This window comes from Dipteris shenzhenensis, chromosome 23, assembly GCF_047967505.1.
Source record: "Dipteris shenzhenensis isolate YYH24624 ecotype China chromosome 23, Dip_SZ_1.0, whole genome shotgun sequence".
NCBI classification, from domain to species: domain Eukaryota; kingdom Viridiplantae; phylum Streptophyta; class Polypodiopsida; order Gleicheniales; family Dipteridaceae; genus Dipteris; species Dipteris shenzhenensis.
In genome coordinates this window covers 8,038,286-8,060,729 of record NC_141618.1, presented here as the reverse complement: position 1 = coordinate 8,060,729, position 22,444 = coordinate 8,038,286, and the positions used below count along the sequence as shown (strand labels likewise).

At 44.6% G+C, this 22,444-nt stretch overlaps 1 protein-coding gene across 1 annotated transcript in view; it reads left to right on the top strand.

Annotated features, from left to right (window-relative positions):
* Nucleotides 1-22,444, top strand: part of LOC147886943 (uncharacterized) — a 37,935-nt gene that overhangs the window by 674 nt on the left and 14,817 nt on the right. The gene's annotated exons all lie outside the window — the stretch shown is intronic.

Below are 22,444 nucleotides of genomic sequence, written 5' to 3'. Positions count from 1 at the left end.
GTCCACGTTGGACATGACATCTAGCACGCTGGTTGGCTTAACATTCAAAAAATCCAAATATAAAGCTAACTCAATGTCCGGCAGTTAGAATTTAAAATGGAAGTGCGAGAGGTTTCAGTGAAAGCGCAGACTTAAGCTTCATATCAAGACTTAATCTCGCGTCACGATATGATGTTGTCAAAGCCATACGCCGAATTGACCACCTGGTTCTTTCAGACAACTATAGAACCACAACTCAGCTAGTTCTTCTTGTTCGTCCAAGTATGGCACCCGACTTGAGCAAAAATTCAAGAATTAAAGTACTCAGTGGTAAACGTTATTTTCCAGGATCGTTCTTCTTCTTCTTCTTCAAGTGGACCATCGCGTAGCAAGTAACCTCCTAATTACTCTAAAGCTACACCGATTACTTAGCTATAGGATCTTCTTCCAAAGTGCTTCCACCGTTTGCTCCAGCAATGATAGTTCGATTGGTTGCCCAAAATGACTAAGCGAAATTCTAACATGGAGCCAAGTTCTAGTGCTTTTCAAGATGTTCACCTCATACTGATCGATAATGGTTGCTGACATAACTTTCTTGCTAGCTATTTGGTAAGACGTCTTCATTTGCACACATAATATCTTCATTTGCACACAAGTACAAATTCCTTTTATTATGAGATACGATTTGTCAATGGCTCAATTTGTTTGTGTAACATATGGGTCAAACCGTATCCTTTTGGTATACAATAGTATATGGACAAGTGGAATTTTGACAACCCCTATTTGCTATGATCTCATCTTGGCACAACTATCCTAGTTATCGTATCCAGTTCTCTAGAAGAATCAACCTGTGGAGGTAATGGGCACCAGGATGTTGAGTTGGTCTCCCTTAAAGAGTTGCCTTGGGTTAGGAAATAAGGGGCTAGATAGTGATACGTGTCTGGATGAGTGATATGAGGTCCTACTGAGCTCCACTTTGGCCTGATTCGTGAGTCCATTAACGTCACCTATAATCCCTCTTGTCCTTTTGGATTGTTGGTTTTTGACACAAAAGGTCACGATCATACCTTTATAGTATCACCACCTAAAAAGTGTTCCATGTTAGTCACTTATGTTAGCATCGAGTCAATGAAACCAGCATCTTCAATAGACAAGTAGAAAGTTCTGAATGCCTCTCATATAAAAATCCTTTGTTTGTCTAAAATGTGAAACAAACATTGTGACCAAAGCATGCAATTGATTTCATCATTGATGCACATAGAGAAAACGTGCCTTGGTTTTTCATCTTCTGGTTGCTTGCTGTTGTAGCAAGCAACTACCTCCATGAACTAGATTAGCATCTTGTAATACCATACCATCCTGTTGCTCTATCTCCATATCCGAAATTCGATTCGTTTGATCTCAAGGTCGCATGTTACTGCTGGAAGAATAAGGTTCCAACAACCCATTTGGCTTTTTAAGAGAAAATTCATCCGTCCTGGCCGCTGTTTTCGTTTTTTCGCTCCTCTCCCGCGCCGCTCCATTGCTTGCCTTGCTCCTAGTGCCTACCATCTACTCTACCCTCTACTCTACCTTCTACTCTACCCTCTACTCTCCTCTACTCTCTACTCTCTACTCTACCCTCTACTCTAGTCTCTACGGTCTACCCTCTACTTTCCTCTACGGTCTACCCTCTACCCTCTACTCTACCCTACCCTCTACTCTACTCTACTCTCTACTCTCTACTCTACCCTCTACTCTAGAGTCTAGATTCTACCCTCTACGGTCCAGAATAGGTGAGGTAGCATGGCGTACAAGTTTGCAACCTGCTCACTACTAACTTCTAAGTGCTTTCAACTTTGTATTATCATTTATGAATTATCTAATTATTTATATTGTCTTCTTCTGTATTGCAAATTGCAATAGCATTGAAGAGGACATAGTGGAGTTCCGCAATGACATGGGTCATTTCTCCCGTGCAATTGCCAAGGAAAGAGACAACAGGCTGTTGGCTCTTACTTGGTGGGAGAAATTTGGGATTTTGAATCCCTCATTGCAGAACTTAGCTCTCCGCATCCTTTCGCAAGATTGCACATTAGGTCCGGCTGAGAGGATATGGAGCATATGTGCAGACATATACACCAGGAAGAGAAACAAGTTCGTTCTAACTTCTTATAGTTCTTATTTATAGGCTATATAGTATAGCGTCAAGCTTGTAACATTTTGAAAAACAATTCTTAAGTTGTGAGAATTGACTTCTTTATGCTTTGTAAACTATGTTATGTTGAGCGTGGAGCAGCTCAATAGGTTGGTATATGTCAATGCCAAGCTACGTCTACTTGAGAAGTACAGGTCTGCAGATGGTACCGGTAGCATCGAGTGGAAGCCCAAGCAAGTCAATCTTGACAAGATCAAGCTAAAACCTGTCGACATGTCCATCATCCAGCACAGTCGAGAGAATGACGATGCTTACGAGTTTTTGCGACAGGATATGCTTCGATTCTGACGTCAGACACGTTCGATCGCTCGAGCTCGTGCACCATGAGTACGTGCTGCTACTATTGCAGAGGATACAGGGACACCCCAGATTCGTGGTTATCAACGTCGAGCATGAGCCTCGCGAGGGGGTATCTGTTCTTGCATCGTCATCCCGAGGACGTCGAGGCAGAGATGAGCCAAAGGAGGAGGCGGCATTGGTAGATAGTGCGGACTCAGAGGACTCAGATCAGTTGCGAGCTCCTACTTGGTTCGAGGGTGGCACTTCTTCTTCCTCCACAGAGGATGTAGATCCATCTGCTGATTCCAGTGCTGATGATGACAGTGATGAGGCAACAGATTTTGGAGAGGGTGGCGGTCCCTAACTCTAGAGAGTCGAGACTAGACTCTAGAGTGTACTGTGTATGCTATAAACTGGAAGATCTATGTCTTTGTAAATGTCAATCTATAGGCTGCGTGACGCATCTTTTTACTCTTTCAATTGTGTAATATGTGTGCATTGTGTGCACAATATGGATATCTGAGAGCTCTTTTGAGAGAGAGACACAGAGAGAGAGAGAGAGAGAGAGAGAGAGAGAGAATTTGAAGATAATTATTTATGAAGTATATATAACTTCTATAAAATATAGTATTTTTAGGTGTTTCTAGACGAAACGCCTGTAAAAATCTAGAAACGTTTCTTGTGACACTGCTCTTAGGTGGTCAGGTTTGATTTACAAACGTGTGGTCTGACGGTGGTAAGGCTTTTGCTTTTCAATACATGTTGTTGATGGCGTTTTCTTCTTTGCTTGATGTACCATGATGCGTGATGCTTTGTTCTTCCATGTGCCTTAATGGTTTATGTGTGGATGCCATGTTCTGTGCTATGGTCATCTCATACACTTGCGCTTTTGGCATGTTTTTTTGCATTCATGCGTCGCTTTTCCATTTGTTGCAAAGGTCTTACTATGAGCTTTGTTTTGCTTCAATGGTAGTATCTGATTGCATACAATGATTCTGATCCAACAGGTTGTTAGAATTATAGATATAATTCAGCAGTGACCAATGTAAGAAATCCTAGATTTACTATATTTAGAACTGTGCTAAGGAACAGAAAAGAGACTGAGATAGCAGAGAGCAAAGGAATAATGATATTGCTTGAGTGTCTGTAGGGTGGATGTGATTGTCATCCATACAATTTGGCCTCTCTTATATAGAGAGTGAAGAGTCACACATGAAAAGGTGTGTACTCCAAAGGGTATGTGCATGAAGAGGTGTGTACCCCTTGTGAAGGGTGTGACCCTTGATGAGAGGGTACATTACAATAGGAATGTCTCTTCATTAGAATGTCTCTTGTGAAGGGTTATGCCTCATTAGGAAGTGTCCCATCGAAAGGGCAAGTGTCCCGTCGAAAGGTCATACCCTTCCACAAGTGTCCATTCATTAAACCATCCATAAGTCTAGAAAGAGAAAGGAATACGTCACAGATCGTGACATCCCCTCCCACTCAAAAGAAGACCCTGGTGGAGATAATGAACCGATGTAGAAAATATCATGGTAGATTCTGAAAATACTGCTGTAAAAGATCAGGGTACTGCTGTAAGTCTTCATCAGACTGCCAAGTAGCGTCGGAGTCGTCCAGATCTCGCCAAAGAACAAGGAATTCCGTGATAAGTCGATGTCGAGTCTCTCGCTGTCGATGGTCCAGAATACGCTCAAGAATAAGGAGAACATAATCGTCTTCGATTTCTGGGACATAATCACCTGCAGGAGGAACTGCTTCATCGCCTGGAATGTACGTCTTTAGCCAAGAAATATGAAATGTTGGATGGATTTTACCCCATGATGGTGGTAATTCCAATTTATAACTTAAAGGTGAATTTTTCTTGACGATCCGGAAAGGTCCATAGTATCTGGGTCGCAACTTAGGAAACACAGACTTAACCGTCTTATAGCGATGTGGGGCTACAAATAATAGCACCATGTCACCAGTGTTAAATTCCAGGTGACGTCTATGTTTGTTGGCAGACCGTTGATACCGCTCTTGCGCTTTTCGCATATGATCCCTGACTTGCAGTAGAATGTCTTGCATTTCTTGAACCAGTTGATCAGCTAGGGCCACTCGCTGTTGAAGTACAAAATTGGTTGGTACAATCGGAGTGTGTCCATAAGCTGCTTGAAATGGAGTCATGCTGATGGCACTATGGAAAGAGTTATTATAAGCAAACTCGAGGAGTGGTAGATACTCTTCCCAGGCTACGAGGCGTGACTGAACATAATGTCGAAGCATTTCTTCCAGAACTTGGTTGACTCTTTCAGTCTGTCCATCTGATTCTGGGTGGTAAGCTGAACTGAACAGTAGAGTAGTACCCAAAGATTCGAACAGTGAAATCCAAAAGTGACTGGTAAACTTAGGATCTCTGTCAGATATGATATTCTTGGGTAATCCATGGTGTCGGAAGATGTGTTGTATAAAGAGTTTGGCTATGTCCGGGGCCTGTGCACTGCTTTTGCAAGCAACAAAGTGTGCCAATTTGGACAAGCGATCAACAATTACCATAATCTGAGTATTACCTCTGGAGGATCGTGGTAGTGTTGTAATGAAATCCATGGAAATACTTTCCCACCTTTCAGTTGGAATTGGAAGAGGCTGAAGAAGTCCTGTTGGAAGTCGTCGACTTGCTTTCATTTGTTGACATGATAAACAGGATGTAACCATGTTGATGACATCTCTTTTCATTTGAGGCCAGTAGTATGTTGCACTGAGTAACCGATAAGTCTTATTGATGCCTGGATGGGCAGCATAAGGAACTACATGATGCTCTTTTAACAAAAGACGTCGAACATCCTGGTCATGTGGTACACAGACGCGATCTTGATAATACAGAAGGTCGTCCGTATAAGAATAGGATGAGAAAATCTTCTGTTCGGAAGTCGAAGGTTGATCTTTGGAAAGAACCTGTACTGCGGTGCCGAAGTCTTTATCATTGAAATACTTTCCTTTGAATGAGTTCGGAACATCCACAGATAATGTAGAGATTACCATGGCTGAGGCTAGAGGTAACCTGCTGAGAGCATCTGCAACTACATTGCGTAGTCCTGGTATGTACTCAATGGTCATGTGAAAGTTGGCCAAAAACTCAACCCAGCGTGCTTGTCGAGCATTCATGACTGGTTGAGTAAAGATATACTTGAGAGAGTGGTGGTCTGTTTTGACCACAGAGTCGGCACCCATGAGATAATGTTTCCAAGAGCGATAAGCATGTACAACAGCAAGAAACTCCTTATCATATACCGGATATCGGGTTTGGATATCATAATGTTTATGGCTGTCAAAAGCAATAACTCTACCTTCTTGCATCAAGACTGCTCCAGTAGCGATGTCGGAAGCGTCGGTCATGACCTCAAATGGAAGATTTGGGTCAGCAATAGCCATAACTGGTGTGGTAGTGAGTGCTTGCTTGAGTTGTTGGAAACTATACTGTGTTTCGGGAAGCCACTGAAAAATTGCTGTGCTTTTCAATAATTCGGACATAGGAGCTGCGATTTCAGAAAACTGATAGACCTTTGTATGGTAGAAGTTTGCCAATCCGAGAAAAGAGCGGACATCATGAACATTCTTAGGAGTAGGCCAGTTTCGGATTACCTCGACCTTCTTGGGATCCACAGAGATACCTTGAGCGGAAATAACATGTCCCAAATATTCAAGTTGGGTCTTGAAGAACTCACTCTTCTCAATGTTGATGTAGAGAGAATTTGCACGGAGAACTTCAAAAACTTGGTGAAGATGTTGTTTGTGCTCATGTAGGGTTTTGCTGAAAACGAGGATGTCATCGAGGTAGACGATGACGAACTTATCGAGGAAAGGCCTGAAGATGTCGTTCATTAATGTCATGAATGTGGCCGGGGCATTGTTTAACCCAAAAGGCATGACCAAACATTCATAGTGTCCATACTTTCTTCGAAAAGTTGTCTTGTACTCATCGCCTTCTCGTATACGAATTTGATGATAACCGGAACGAAGATCAATCTTGGAGAATTGTGTTGCATGTAGAAGTTGATCGAAGAGGTCATCAATGCGAGGCAATGGATACTTGTTTTTGATAGTGAGCTTGTTGAGGGCTCGGTAGTCGATGTAGAGGCGCATAGACTTGTTCTTTTTTTCCACAAGTAATACAGGAGATCCGAAAGGGCTGCGACTGGGCCGAATGTGACCTTTGTCGAGTAGCTCGGTGACCTGTCTTTGGATTTCTTCATTTTGAGTGTGAGAAACCCGATAAGGAGGTTTCGACGGTGGATTACTGCCGGGAATAAGTTCGATTGGGTGATCCACTGGTCGTCGAGGTGGTAACTGCTTTGGCAATTCCTGTGGAAAAAGATCCAGGTAAGGCTGGAAAAAAGGTTGGTTGAGGTATTCAGGAGGATCCTTTGTTGGTGTCTCCTCGACTGCCGTAACCAACAGAAGTGAAGTCTTTGCTTGGCGTTTACGAACCCACTTCTTTACTTGTAGGGCAGAGGCAACTGGGGTTGAAGGAGAGTCCCTAGAACCAGTTAGCTCAATAAGTTTTCCCTGGTGGACAAACTGGATAGTATGGCTGCGAAAACTGATTGATGGATCATAGTCGTAGAGCCATTGTTGTCCGAGCACAAAGTACTTGAGTGGCCAGGGAAGGTTCGGGGTTGCTGGCAAGGCTCAGGTGGATGGTATTCGCCATTCGAACAGCTTTGCCTTTCTTGTCTTGTGCTGAGGTAGCATCTTCTTTTGGGGAAGTGCTAGGTTCCATATTAGAATTTTGCTTTGGTCGCTTGGGACAATCGAACCATCTATGGTCGCCTGTACAGATGGTACAAAGTCCTTTTGAGCTGGAGTTGTTCTTCTTGTCAGTGGCCGCACCTTTATGTTGGAGCTGTCGGTAATGACTTTGTGAAGAAGAAGAAACACGATCCTTGGGGGAGTGCTTCTGTTGGAATCCAGCAAATGATTTCTGAGGCTTCTGGGGATCTTGAGACTGTCGCTGACCTTGATTACCGAAGTTTTTGCGAAACCTGGTGTTGTCTTGGGGGCGAGCACCTTTGGCCATAGGAGAGTTCTGTGTGCGAGTAGCACTCTGCTTCCCTGTGTTGAGGAAATCTGTAATGCGCTCCGCGTAAGCAATAGCGCCATCTGTGGTGGTGATATTGGCTTTAAGAACATCAATGCGTAACGAGGGTTGTAGGCCTGAGATGAAAGCATGAAGGCGATCATCCTCAGTTAAACCATCAATCTCTAGCACCAATGTGGTGAACTGAGAGATATAAGAAGACAGGGAACCCGTTTGCTCCAACTGTCGAAGTTTTGATCGTGCTTGGAAGTCCGCATTGGCAGGTACAAACTGCTTACGGAGCACGTGTTCAAAACGTTCCCACGTTAACACACTTTTTCCGTCCTTTAAGCGTCTTTGCCACCATAGAAATGCTGTATCCTTCAGGAGGGAGGCTGCCAAGGCGATCTTTTTGCCTTCCGTGAGGTCAATAGTGTCAAAATACATGCGCATTTTGGCGAGCCATTGGTCAACAGTTCGGCGATTACGTTGACCAATGTAGGCTTCCGGAAGTTTGACGTCAAGTCGTTTTGTTTTGGAAGCTTGAAGTAATCGGTAGAGAGTACGCAATTCAGTATTTTCTACCTCGGGGGGGAAAGAGTCCGCATCGTCGTCGGGTTGCGTCACGTCGTCCTTTGTATGTGCTGGACTTCGAGAATCTTGGAGTTGTTGAACTTTTTGAACCGCATCGTCGTCGGGTTGCGTCACGTCGTCCTCTGTATGTGCTGGACTTCGAGAATCTTGGAGTTGCTGAACTTTTTGAACCAGGTCGGAGATGCTGTCCTGAAGCTGAGATATTTGAAGTTGCAATAGAGATTCACTTTGGGTGTTGCCTTCAGGGGTCTTTTTGGGACTTGATTCTTTAATCTCGGGAGAGGCTTCACGCGAACGGTGCGACATGTCGGAATTCCCTGTAAGAAAAGCGCGAACTTGCGCTCTAGTTTGGACCATTCCTGGAAGAGGATTCGGGCTGCTCCCTGAGGTTGCTCATATTGGAGGGGGCAGGCGAGGCAGGATGGAACCACCCGTGGAAATCTGGTAAGGGAGGTCCTGTCGGAGGTAACACTGGAGATTCTGAAAAAGGTGTTATTGCTCGTGATAAGACAGGGGTAGGTAGCAGAGTCCACAGATCTGAAAAAGGATAAGGAGCTGCTGTCGGAAGAGGAGGATATCCAGGAGAGGGAGTGCCTTCAGGATGTAAATACTGACTGGGAGAAGGTACACCCTGTAGAGGAGGATATCGGGGAGCTGAAGGAGGTGGAGAGTACCCTGGGGATGCCGAAGGTGAAGGGTAGAACTCTCTCCAAAAATGAACAGCAAACTCTTGAGGAATATCGTGTTCCGGATATCTTCGTGTCTCGTGGAACACAACCTGTACTGTGCTGAGGAAATAATGTAATTGAGGTGCCTCACGCAGAAGGTAGAGGATGTGATCCAAGTCACTCGGAGGGCACGTGACACAGAAGACCCAAGATGCAAGGGCTCCAAAATGGGCTGGCTGTGCTATTTGAACACGATATTGTGTAGTAGCAGGTGCCTGAGGTGTCCTTGAATGGCCGGGTGAATTACCAGGGGTTTCCATGCTTTAATGTGGATTCTTTCATTTGCTGTAATTTGTTAAAAAGAATCCTGAAAAAGCAGATTGGAAAGACTCCACCTGGCAATACTTTAATATGCCAAGTGATTGCGTAGAAGAAGGCTGCAAATCGTTGTCCGGAGGTCCATGTTGCAGTGTTTTGCGGGGAGTGCTCGAGGCTTGTCTGGTCCGGGCTGTCAACAGGCTGTCTTCATCGCGAGAGGAGGCTGCAAGTGTTGCTGATTTAGCAGGAAAAGAATGGCGAAAACTGTTGCAGTTCCCTTGTTTGTCGACCGAAAGGCTGGCTGTAACTGTGCTCCCGTTGCAGGCTGGAAAGGAGCAGGCGAGGCAATACCAACAGGGCTATAAAGGGGCAGAACCTGGCAGCGGAAAAAGGCAGAAGACCGGCGGCGTGATTCTGCGCATGCAAGGGCTGTACGGACAGCGCAGGGCTGTACGGATGGCACAGGCTGTACGAACTTCTGCGCAGGGCTGTACGGATGGCGCAGGCTTGTACGGACTGTTGCGCAGGGCTGGTACGGATGGCGCAGGCTTGTACGGACTGCTGCGCAGGGCTGGTACGGAAGGCTGCGATGGCTGGCGCAGGCTACGGGAAATCCGTACGGCCGGTTTGTTTTTTGTATTGGCTGGATGGTACGACCTTTCGTTGGGCTGCCTAAGGGTTATTTGCCCCAAATTAATTTGGGGGTTAAGTTAACCCTAGGGTAGTTAGGGTAAACCTAGGGTTAGGGGATGGGTTTAATTTTTGTCCCTTTTTACCCCTCTAGGTACCCTTTTGTAGGTACTTGGGCCTAGGAGGTGTGCCTATTCGAAGGGGTGTGACCCTTGGAATAGGTGCACCTGTTTATGAGGGGATATGTCCCTATTGTTAAAAGGGGTGCGACCCTGCATGAATAGGTATGTCCCTTTGCCCACGATGGGGTATGTCCCATGAGTGAGGAGTCGAGACTCGTCACCAAAAGGTGTGTCTCATGGTGGAAAAGGCGCGTCCCTTGGTTTTGGGACAGCCCAAGCACCTTAAAGGACACGATTTTGGTCGTGTCCATTCACATCAACTTGTGATGTGAGGGAGATGGAGAGGCCAGGATGACTTTAGGCGTTTAAAAATTTTACGCTCATCCTCTCCATCTCTTCCATGCACTATGTGCACGGATGTCCTTCTAGCGGCAAAAATGTATCAGATCAGCGCTAGAAGGTGGGGGGCATTTCCTACAGGCAGGAGCGAATTTTGCTCTGATACCACTGTAAGAAATCCTAGATTTACTATATTTAGAACTGTGCTAAGGAACAGAAAAGAGACTGAGATAGCAGAGAGCAAAGGAATAATGATATTGCTTGAGTGTCTGTAGGGTGGATGTGATTGTCATCCATACAATTTGGCCTCTCTTATATAGAGAGTGAAGAGTCACACATGAAAAGGTGTGTACTCCAAAGGGTATGTGCATGAAGAGGTGTGTACCCCTTGTGAAGGGTGTGACCCTTGATGAGAGGGTACATTACAATAGGAATGTCTCTTCATTAGAATGTCTCTTGTGAAGGGTTATGCCTCATTAGGAAGTGTCCCGTCGAAAGGTCATACCCTTCCACAAGTGTCCATTCATTAAACCATCCATAAGTCTAGAAAGAGAAAGGATGCGTGATGCTTTGTTCTTCCATGTGCCTTAATGATTTATGTGTGGATGCCATGTTCTGTGCTATGGTCATCTCATACACTTGCGCTTTTGGCATGTTTTTTTGCATTCATGCGTCGCTTTTCCATTTGTTGCAAAGGTCTTACCATGAGCTTTGTTTTGCTTCAATGGTAGTATCTGATTGCATACAATGATTCTAATCCAACAGGTTGTTAGAATTATAGATATAATTCAGCAGTGACCAATGTAATATAATAAGCTAGTTAGGGGCACTTTTCCCTCTTTAAGAGGTTTTTCCCCCTAACCGCAGTTAGTTCACTAACTATGGTTAGTGACTACTAAGGTTTTGTCACTAGGACAAAACCTTATCGTTCTCACTTTGAGTTGTACTCTCTCACTCTATTCTATTGCAACTACGTCTTCAGCTTCCAAGCTTCCTGCTCTCTCAATCTCTCTTGCTCTCACTCACTCCCTTTCCTTCATTTGGTATCAGAGCGGGTTCAAGAGCCTCGGGCTCCCTGCTCCCTCAACGTACTCCCCCTGCTCCAACTCGTTCGTACAGTCCGTACGACTGTACGGAATTCACCGTACTACCTCCGTACTGCCGACGTACAGCCCCGTGAAGACAGCCGTACAAAGTCGCCGTACAGTGCCGTACCTGCGCTGCAACAGCCGTACAAGGTTACCGTACAGTTCCGTACTTCACAGCCGTACATCGTCGCCAGACTGTACGGTTAACCGTACAGTCCCGTACAGCTCCTGCTTCCGTACAGATTCGCTTTTTGACCGTACCTGCGCCATCAGTACCGTACGGCTTGTTTCGTACTTACCGTACAGTTCGTACAGTCTGTACTTACCGTACAGTTCTTACTTCCGTACTGTATCTTCAGTAGATCTGCGTGGAGTCCTTCAGTACCACACGTGTGGCAACAGTCTGTTCATCCGTATAATCTATACTTGCAGATCTACACCGGTTGCCTTCAGCCACAGGTGTTCTTGGGTAGGCTCATCTTGCAGAAAACCGTAGTTTGGTGCAGTTGTTTTGAAGTAAATTTGGGGCATTTTGTATATTGCAGACATTGCAATCATTGTGCAGTTTTGGAGCTATATGGAGCAAAATTGCAGATCTAGTTTGAAATTTGGGGCTTTTGTTTAAAAATTGCAGATTTGGGGCTTTTAGTAATTTTGCCCCTTTCTGGCTGCAATTTCTAGCCACAAATTGGGGCTTTTGTGTTGAGAGAGCATTTTTTGGAGTATTCAGTACATACTGCCTTTCTTGGAGTGTTTGGAACACTTTTGGCAGATTTTGGAGAGTTTTTGATGCTTGGACAGATTTCTGACAGCTCAAGTACAGAAATCTAAGTTGCATATACAGCCCGTGCTTGGCTGTGTTTTTGGGAGTTGTGCATTTTATTCCCAGTAAGGGAATTCAGCTTTGTATCTGCTTCAATCTCTTTCTCAGATATGGCCCATCAAAATCAGAATGAGTTCCAGTTCGGTGGTCTTTCACAGGAAGACAAGTTGGATGGTACCAACTACTCCCTCTGGAGTTTCATGGTACGTAATATTCTGATTTCTCGCTATTTATGGGATTATGTCAATGGGGATGAAATCCGACCAGCAGATATTGCACCTGCTACCCCTCCTCAGCAAGGAGGTGGAAGAGGTCGTGCACAGGGTGCAGCTGCAGGACAAGTTGTTGGTGCAGCTACAGTCAATACTGCAGAGCAGAAGAGATGGGATTCACGGGATGCCTTAGCCTTGTCATGCATCTCTCTTTCAGTGAAAAGATCAATCATTCCGCATATCCGGTCGTGTAAGACCTCCAGGGCAGCGTGGGATATTTTGGAAAGCATGTATGCAGCACGGAATGATGCCAGGGTATCTTTCTTAAAAAGAGAGTTGAGCAATACACATATGGAGGAGGGTGACTCCATGTCAGTCCACCTCACAAAGCTACAGGATCTCAGAGAGCAATTGTTAAACATAGATGAAATTATTCCTGATTCAGAGATGATTACAACCACTCTGAATTCTCTTCTTGAGTCTTATCTCAGCTTTCACACTTCGCTGAATTTATCATTGAGGGGGGGTGCAAATCCTCTCACTTTTCATGAGTTGATAGGACTTCTGCTTCAGGAAGAGCAGACCAGGAAAAATTTGGCTTCACGTGCAGGTGAACAAGCCATGCTCTCAAAATTTAAATAAAAAACAAAGGGACAGGCAAAGACAGCAGCAAATCAGCCTTCCAGTGGGTCAGGACAGCCTTCACAAAAGGCTAAAAGTGATGCAAGTAAGCCCAAAAAGAAGGGTTTTTGTCACTACTACAAAAAGCCAGGTCATCACATAGCAGAATGCAGGAAAAGGATTGCAAAAGAAAAGAAAAACAGCTCAGGAATGGCTGTTTCAGATTCAGCCCCTTGTGCATCTGACAGTGGGGATGCTACAGCCAACTTTGTTGGTCAAGATTATGCCTTTTTATCTTGCATTTCAGATTCTAGGTTGGATGTTCCAGATGCTCGGGATAGTACAGCCTCTTGCAGTGATGATACATATGCATTTTTGACTTGCAGCTTTGACTCTTCTACAGATGCATCTGCTTTCAGTGTTAATGAAACACTGAACACATGGTATTTTGACAGCGGTGCATCCAAGCACATCACTTCTAGGAAGTGTCTTTTTACTTCCTTGCATCCACCTCCTGTTGGTAAGAAAGTCACTTGTGCCAACAACTCCTCATATTCAGTACGTGGCACAGGAGAAGTTGAGCTCACTGCAATTGATGGCTCAATTTTCAGACTTTCAGATGTCTTATATGTGCCTGGCATAACCAAAAATCTCCTTTCAGTGTCCACTCTTAATAGAGGGGGATTTCAGGTCATCTTTGAGGATGACAAATGTGCTGTCCGAGACAGGGAAACTAACTATGCCTTAATGTTATCTGGTACTCTGTTGCGTGGGCTTTTTCAGCTTGATATTTTTGAGAAAAGAGCAGCCCATGCTCTGGCAGTTTCTACCCCTACAGCTGCCATGCAAAATGCAGAATTATGGCATGCCAGATATGGCCACATGCATTACAACAGCTTGATGACATTTCAGAAATTTTCAATGGTTGATGCATTGCCACCTCTTGAGTTACCTCCTCCACATGCCTGTGAAGGGTGCATTTTAGGTAAGATGCATAGATTCCCCTTCAAGAAGGATGGTTCAGTTAAAGCTGTTCGCAAATTGCAGCTTATACACAGTGATGTCTGTGGTCCCATGAGGACTCCGTCATTGGGTGGTCATCTCTACTTTGTCACATTTATTGATGACTACTCCAATTTTACTTGGGTTTATGGGCTGAAAAAGAAATCTGAAGTGTTCACGGTGTTTAAACACTTTTCAGCCATGGTTGAAAATGAAACCGGACTCAGGATACAGACATTACGCACGGATAGAGGTGGGGAATACCTATCTGCAGAATTTGATGCTTTTCTCAAGCAAAAGGGTATTGTGCATCAGCTCACAGTCAGGCTGACCCCTCAGCAAAATGGCAAAGCTGAGAGGAAAAATAGAACCCTCATGGAGATGGACAGATGTATGCTGAAAAGCAAACACATGCCTCATAAATTTTGGCTAGAGGGTTTGATGTGTGCCAATTACATTTTGAACAGGGCTCCCACTAAGGCTTTAAAAACAAAAACTCCTTTTGAGGTCTGGAATGACAGGAAGCCTTCAGTGGATCACTTCCGAGTCTTTGGATGCCTTGCCTATGCACATGTGCCAGTTGAATTTAGGCACAAATTGTCAGATAAATCCATCAAATGCATATTTGTTGGATACAGTACAGAAAGCAAGGGGTATCGTCTCTACAATCCTGCTACACACAAAATCATTGTAAGTAGAGATGTGATATTTTCTGAAAATTCAGCTCACACTCAGGCTGAATTTCAAATGCCTTCATCTTCAGAGGATGTCTTTCAAGGGTTGCTACCCATTGCTTTGGGTTCCCCTGCTGATTTTTCTGATCCAAATCAGAATTTACAGCAACCTTCAAATGCTTCAGTTCCGCCACAGGATGTCTTGCCTCCTCCACAGGCAGTGGAACAGGTGGTGCAGCAAGAAATTGCAGACATACATGCAGCAAAAACAGTCCCAAACTGGCTGTTACAGACTCTCAGGGAGAGTAAACTTGATGCTCCGTTACCTGGCAGGACTCGCAGTGCAGCAAGGCACTTGGAAGGTGCTAATTCAGTGGAATCAGCATATGCAGGTACTCTCCTTGATGAAGAGGAGCTGCCACATTTGAAGAGGCAAAAGGTAATGTGCATTGGATGAATGCCATGCACGATGAGTTGCAGTCCATTGCTAAAAATCAGACTTGGGATGTTGTGGACTTGCCACAGGGTAAACATGCTATTGGCACACGATGGGTATTTAAAGTCAAACGGAAGCCAGATGGCTCCATTGACAGATATAAAGCCAGGCTGGTTGCTAAGGGCTATGCTCAGAAAAAGGGCATAGATTATGAGGAGACATTCGCTCCTACATCCCGGATGACCACCATCCGATCAGTAATTGCAATGGCTGCACATTTTGAGTGGAATGTTCATCAGTTGGACATAAAAACAGCCTTCTTAAATGGGGACTTGCTGGAAGAGGTGTATGTCAAACCACCTCCGGGCTTTGAAATTGCAGCAAATGCACTTCAAGTATGCAAGCTCAATAAAGCTTTATATGGGCTGAAACAGGCCCCTCGTGCATGGTATGCTAAGATACATGCCTTTTTGACCAGCAAGGGGCTGCACAATAGTCCTACTGAGAGCACCCTCTACATCAAGATGGATGGGGGGGAAATATTAGTCATCCTTCTTTATGTCGATGACTTACTGCTCACAGGGTCCAATGAAGAAAAAATTGCAGATTTCAAAGCTGATTTGCAGACCAACTTTGACATGTCAGATTTGGGGCTGCTTCACTTTTATTTGGGGATCCAGTTCTCTCATGAGAGACGTGGCACTGTTATGTCTCAGTCCAAGTATGTTCAGAAACTCTTGGACAGATTTAACATGCAAGAGTGTAAGCCCATAGCCACTCCTATGGAGTCGGGGCTGAAACTCACAATGCATGATGCAGGAGAATCAGTTGATGCCACACTTTACAGTCAAGCTGTTGGATGCCTCATATATCTCTGCAACACTAGACCTGATATTCAGTTTGCAGTATCTCAGGTGAGCAGGTACATGCACAGCCCCAAAACTATGCATTGGCAGGCAATTAAGCGCATCTTCCGTTATTTGCAGGGCACCAAGTCTTTTGGCTTACTATTTCCCAGGGGGGGTGACTTGCAGATGCATGCCTACAGTGATTCAGATTGGGCTGGTGATTATGACACTAAGCAGTCCACTAGTGGCAATTGTTTCTTTTTGGGTAAATCTTGCATTTCATGGCTGAGCAAGAAATAATCTACAGTGGCTACCTCATCATGTGAAGCTGAGTACAGGGCAGCTTTCACAGCAACAGTTGAATGTGTCTGGCTGAGACGTTTATTTGCTGATCTTCATCTGTCTTTTGAGGGTCCTTCTCCAATTCTCACTGATAGTCAGAGTGCCATTGCAGTGGCAAAGAATCCAGTGTTTCATGCTCGCACGAAGCACATTGAGGTTCACTATCACTACGTCAGAGAGAAGTTGCATGCAGGAGAGATCAGTATGATCTTTGTGTCCACACATGACAACGTTGCAGATATTTTCACCAAAGCGCTACCACGTGAGAAGTTTGAGGCATTTCGCAGTGCCCTGAACTTATATCCGTTTGGTGATTGATCAGCCTTGTACATGACATTGGCACTGCAGGGGGGTGTTAGAATTATAGATATAATTCAGCAGTGACCAATGTAATATAATAAGCTAGTTAGGGGCACTTTTTCCTCTTTAAGAGGTTTTTCCCCCTAACCGCAGTTAGTTCACTAACTATGGTTAGTGACTACTAAGGTTTTGTCATTAGGACAAAACCTTATCTTTCTCACTTTGAGTTGTACTGTCTCACTCTATTCTATTGCAACTACGTCTTCAGCTTCCAAGCTTCCTGCTCTCTCAATCTCTCTTGCTCTCACTCACTCCCTTTCCTTCACAGGTGCATAGAGCTTGAAAAAACAATCACTTTTCCTTTTTGGAGCGTATCCAAATTCTTCTTGGATTGGAAGTTATGGCTTGAGATTGGTCTACACTCTCTGTTGGGCACTGATGATGTCAGTGGGGATGTCATAGTAGCTAGTCCCTGCTATGCGTGATGGAGTTTAATCTTATGAGGGCTATCGTGAGATTGAATGTGCACTATGTTGTGTTTTTAGAGGATGAGTTTGGGAATGTTCCTGGATTCATCTAGGTATATGCTTCTGTTGTATTAGCGGACATGCAATTTCACCTTGTGAAGTTTTCGTCCAAGTTGTGGCATGTTGGTATTGTGATAATTCTTTATATCTTAGATGGTGCGTTGTCCTATTAGCTAGATTTAGAGTTAGATGCTCGTTTAGGAGGGACTAAAATAAAATCGTTTAGACTTCACAAGCAGTTGTAGCTTGAATGAAGAGATTTGGACTACCTTTTGATTAGCCTTCTCCTTTAGTGCTAGCCTTCGTCATGGCTGAGTTTGCCCTTCACCTACGGAGAGCCGACAGAAACTCAGTACAAAGACTTTGTATAAATGGATGCTCAAGTATGTGTGGGTGTGTGGATTTGTATGTATGAGAGCATACTTTTATACTATGGTCTACACCTGCTGTTGGGCGCTGATGACGTCAGTGGGGATGTCATAGTCCTAGCTAGTCCTTGCTATGCGTGATGGAGTTTATGGTTTTCAATCTTATGAGTGACTATCGTGAGATTGAAACTGCACTATGTTGTGTTTTTAGAGGATGAGTTCGGGAATGTTCCTGGATTCATCTAGGTATATAGCCTTCTCCTTTAGTGCTAGCCTTTGTCACGCCCTTCACCTCCAAAGTGCTGATAGAAACTCAAAGTACGAAGACCTTTGTATAAATGGATACTCAAGTATGCGTGGGTGTTGCCCTTCCATGCTATCCTCGTTGAGAGTAGGTGGAGGGTCTAATTCCCATTCTGACGATAATATAAATGCTTCAAAGTCCTCTATATCTTGTGTTGAGAGGGGTGTAGAGTAATCCTCTTGCTCTATTGCAAACCCAATTATTATGGCCAATAGATGGGCAATGTAGCTTTTGCCATTATGGGTAGTGGATACATAATTGGTTAGCAGCAAGGATATGTGTTGAGCCCAATCTTGTAGTTTTTCTCTACCAAGGAGTTTAAGAGTTTATACTGAGCAACCATTGTTGAGGCTGGAAGTGCCATCTCAACACAGTAGGTGATTCAGAGAAAAAAGGGGAGCCCCTCCATACCTTGAGGTCCTGCCAACAGATTACCATAAACGATATCTTGAATTTCTCAATATTCTTTATGTTTGAGGGGCTCAAAACAAACATTGATAGTGCAAACAGCTCACAAAGGCTGATTCTTGACCGCTTCAAATCAAGTGCAAGCAGCTGACAATTTTCAGATTGTGAGTATGCAGCTCAAATACGAGCTTAGTAGGATTGCTTCGACACTTGAACCGATTGAAAAGCACTGGATCATTGAGGAAAAGCAACCAATTCTGAATCGCAATTTGGGACAGCAACAGAAATATCAATGCTTTCTTATTGCGGATTGTCAAGTAGCTTGCTGTTTTGGGACAGCATACAAGACTGAATTGTTGACAACCAATATCGAATCGCTTATTTTTCAGCTCCAAAACCTCGGGTAGGAACCAACAAAATAGATTGCTGCTATGATGCGCTAATAGAGCAATAACTGTCGCATCAAAGTACGACAATTCGGAGCTGGCAACAACTTGGAATCCTCTTGCTTTTGGTGGCAGGTCACACAAAACTGATTGGGTGGCTTGGCCTAGGCGAATCCTGCCAACAAGCTGGGGCTGATCGCATCTCCTGAGCTAGTCCATTCCATCAACGTACAAGTCATGTGCTGCAACTGAATTCTGACATTGACGCTTCGTTAAGAAAGTTCTTTATCTGGATCGCAGAAAATCTCTTCAACTCTTTCAGCTTGGTATCGTTATCACGATAGAAGATGATGATGCCATACTTTGATACCTCAGTTCAGTAAGAAGAACTTAATGTTGAAGCTTGAACTTGAATTACAATAGAGGGAGATAAAGAGAGAAAACAGGGTGCCACTCTAGGGCCCAGAAGTGAGAGCTGCCCCCCCCCCCCCCCCCCCCCCCCTCCCCCTCTTGCCGGATGTCTTTATTGCAATAGAAAACTGTTACAAGGCTTGCTCACATGGGAGCATTGAAATCTGATACAACTGGTCCACACAAAGAGCAAGATTGCTCTCCAATAAGAAAGCAATAGCTTTCTTATCCAAATAGGCGATTCCTTGCATTTAGCCATGTGGACCCTCTTTTAGGTTGCTCCCCCCCCTTGCTGTATGCTCTCTCCCCAAAATCAGGCACTCGATATCTGCTTTTCTCGTGGGACCTACTTTTTGTGCTTTCCCCCAACCGTGGGCATTTTTGCACTCTCCAAGGTCTTGCTACAATATTTAACACACTTTAACGCATTAAAGCCTAGCTAATGCATGCATTCTAGTTCTTAAACTAATCCTGGTCTCTTGAGGGCATCCCCACATTGCTTACTAACCAATGTAAAACGAAGGAAGTAAACTTGCTCTTGTTAACCAAAGCCAACTTTCTTTGAAAGGAGTTAGAAAAAAAAAGTTTTCTCTTTATTTAGTGGGAGAAGTACAATTCAGTGACAGCAGTAATTGTTGTTGCAAACACTTATCATAGTTTGCACACAACAAGTCGCCTTTGCTGCTCGTTGTCTCAGTAGGCGACAGATGGTAGAGTTCTCAACAGTGATGGCAGTAGCAATTCTTGTCAATTAGTTGTGGCTGCTGAATTCACAGCCTTTCTCCCTTGAAAAGAAGGGCAATAAGTGCTTGAGATTGGCAGGGTTGTAGTGAGCTAGAACTGCAGTAGATCTGCTAGGATAAAGAGAGCAAAGAGAGTAGTCGATTGCAGCCAAGGAAGAGTCACTAGCTGCAGAACAGTGGAGTTTAGAAGCAGCAGGACGAGGTTGGATTACAGGCTGATTCGCAGGTCCAACATTTAAGAGGTAGGGAGAGAAAAGTGGGTGCATGTATAGGCTGCATGCTTGGCTAGGTGGCTGTGGGGAAAGGTTGGCATGTGAGCTAGAGGACTCTCTTGCCTTTTGGGACGCTCCACAATGCTTAATCTCTACACAATGTACTTTTTAGAGGACTTAGATTGGCTGGTTAAAGGTAAATGAAGAGCTCTAGTTCTAGTGGACATACTTTTAGCATGCATGCACCCACATGGCACTTGCATGTGTGCTTGCACACTAGCACTCCTACACGCACACATGCATGTAGCCACTTGTCAACTTTAGACTCAGCTGGCGCTCCCACAATAGGTTGCATGGCAAGTAAACATGCATGCACCCACATTGCTTGCATATAGCTTGCCTGTCACACAAACAAAGGTGTAAAGTAAAGGCTTTCAGCAGTTACAGCTTCTAAAGTAACATTTCAAGGCATGCAGCCCAGAAAAGTGAATGCATGTCACACATGCAACCTCTCTTTACCAAAAAAAGTAGGTCTGACCTGCTAGTAAGCAGTTTTGTCTTTGTTTCAAGTTAGTCCTAGCCCTTGGAGACCCCTACACACTCCCAACTGAGCCACCAGGCTGCACAAGCACCCAAATCATTCCCAATTTCTCAGTCACACAGCCCTATAACAGTTTCATGACTTGGGACAGGCTGTTCCATCTACTATGAATCGGCAAAAACAATCTTAACTTTACATGCAGATTTTCGTTTTTGCCCTTGGAGACCCTATGCACTCCCAACTGAACTTCGAAAAGGGTTGGAGCTAGTAGCTCACCCCCCCAGCCGTAGGCTCAGTGTCAAGCCACCCTTGAGCCTGCGGCTAGACCACTGCGAAGAGCCAGCCAGCCTCAAAGTCCAGATGTGCGTCGGATATGTTGGAAATGTATAGGTCACCTCTGCACCTGTCAGCCCCCAAATGAGGAGTGCATCACGGGGGTGTATCTAGGGTTTGAGAGACTGCCACATGGGCAGCATAGTGGCTGCCATGTGGGCAGCAGTCAGACAAAGCAACCTGGCAAAGAGGGCATCTCCAGGTGGGCAGATCTGAGGCAGCAAGGTCCAGAGGCTGTCCACAGATGGAGAGGGTGGAATTGCATAGAGATTCAAGAAGGAAAAGGCAGCGATGAGATGGCGGATGATGTCAGCAAAGGGTATGGACTGTACGGACACTTGCGGGCTGAGTACGGAGCTGATCCAGGGCCTGGTAGAGGTCTAGACAAGTGTGGAATTGCGGCAGCAGGAAGACGCCTCAGTCGCAGCAGTTTTGGGCAGGGTTATAGGCCTTGGAGAAGGGTGGTTTAGGGCTGGACAGGCCGCAACTTTTTGTAATTATCCAAATGATCGAATTAATTGTATGGTTCATTTATTGATGGGATTATTAAATTTAAATACCTCTCTCTCTCTCTCTCTCTCTCACACACACACACACACACACACACACACGACGGAAATATACTTTTGTTGGTGCTATATCTCTCTTGGATCTCTATCTATTTACTGGCTTGCACACACACATGGTTGTGAAGTACTCGGAAGTAAAGAAGTTTTGATTCCATAGTGAAACATTTCTGCGTGTAATTCCTGGGGATGCTCTTATCAGTGCAGGATACACTCTGTAGGGATTTCATTTCTAACACCACACCACGTGCCCTTTCCTCCCAGGCCAGCAGTTCTGCGTCCTAAGGAGCGCACTCCTCGGGACCCCTAATACTGGGCCCTTGACCCATACTTATAGGCCAAGCCTTGGCTTTTCTTAGCAGTTAGTCTTAACTTTAGCATGCATGTCCTAAAGTGACTTTACTTGAAGCCACACTTTGCCATGTTTAGCTCAGCCATGCTAGATTAGCCAAATCATTCATAGGCTAGCTCTATTTAACCAAGTGTTAAGCAGACTAGCTCAATCTATAGGATCTAAACCTCATCGATGCTAGCTTTGGTCACAACCCTAGGTTACTGGTACCCCCAAGTTAGACCACCCTCTAATCTTAGACCTAATGCAAGATCTTAGGTTAGTCTGTTATGCATGGGTGGTGACCTTGATAAGGATAGGTTTTCCCTGCCTATGTTTCGATGACTAGCTATCACTTGACTTTTCTCAAGGTGGCGGCGCAATTTGCTATGGCAATTTAGCAAAGGAGGTGGCAGTAAAACAGTCCTAGCTCACGCATGGTGGGGAAAGTGCTCCTAGGGCTGGAAATTCATGCTCCTTGATGTCTTCCAAATTCTTACTCATACTGGTGGGCAAATAGTGTATCTTTTAAGGTAGCTGTCATTGATGAACTTATTGAACTTGATTCTATCTAGTCTTTGTTTGTTTGTAGTCTGCCTACTCCCCAATGTGATGTGGAAGGGTCCTAGCCCTCTGTATTTGAATTTCCCCTTGTGCTTTCTAGTAGAGCGAATCGTCTTTCCTTGAAATCTTTTGCCTTAAGATTTCATTCAAACCAGGCCGCCCTTCTTGATTTTTTATGGTCATGGCGTGGACCGCCAACAAACAAGTTTCATCCAAATT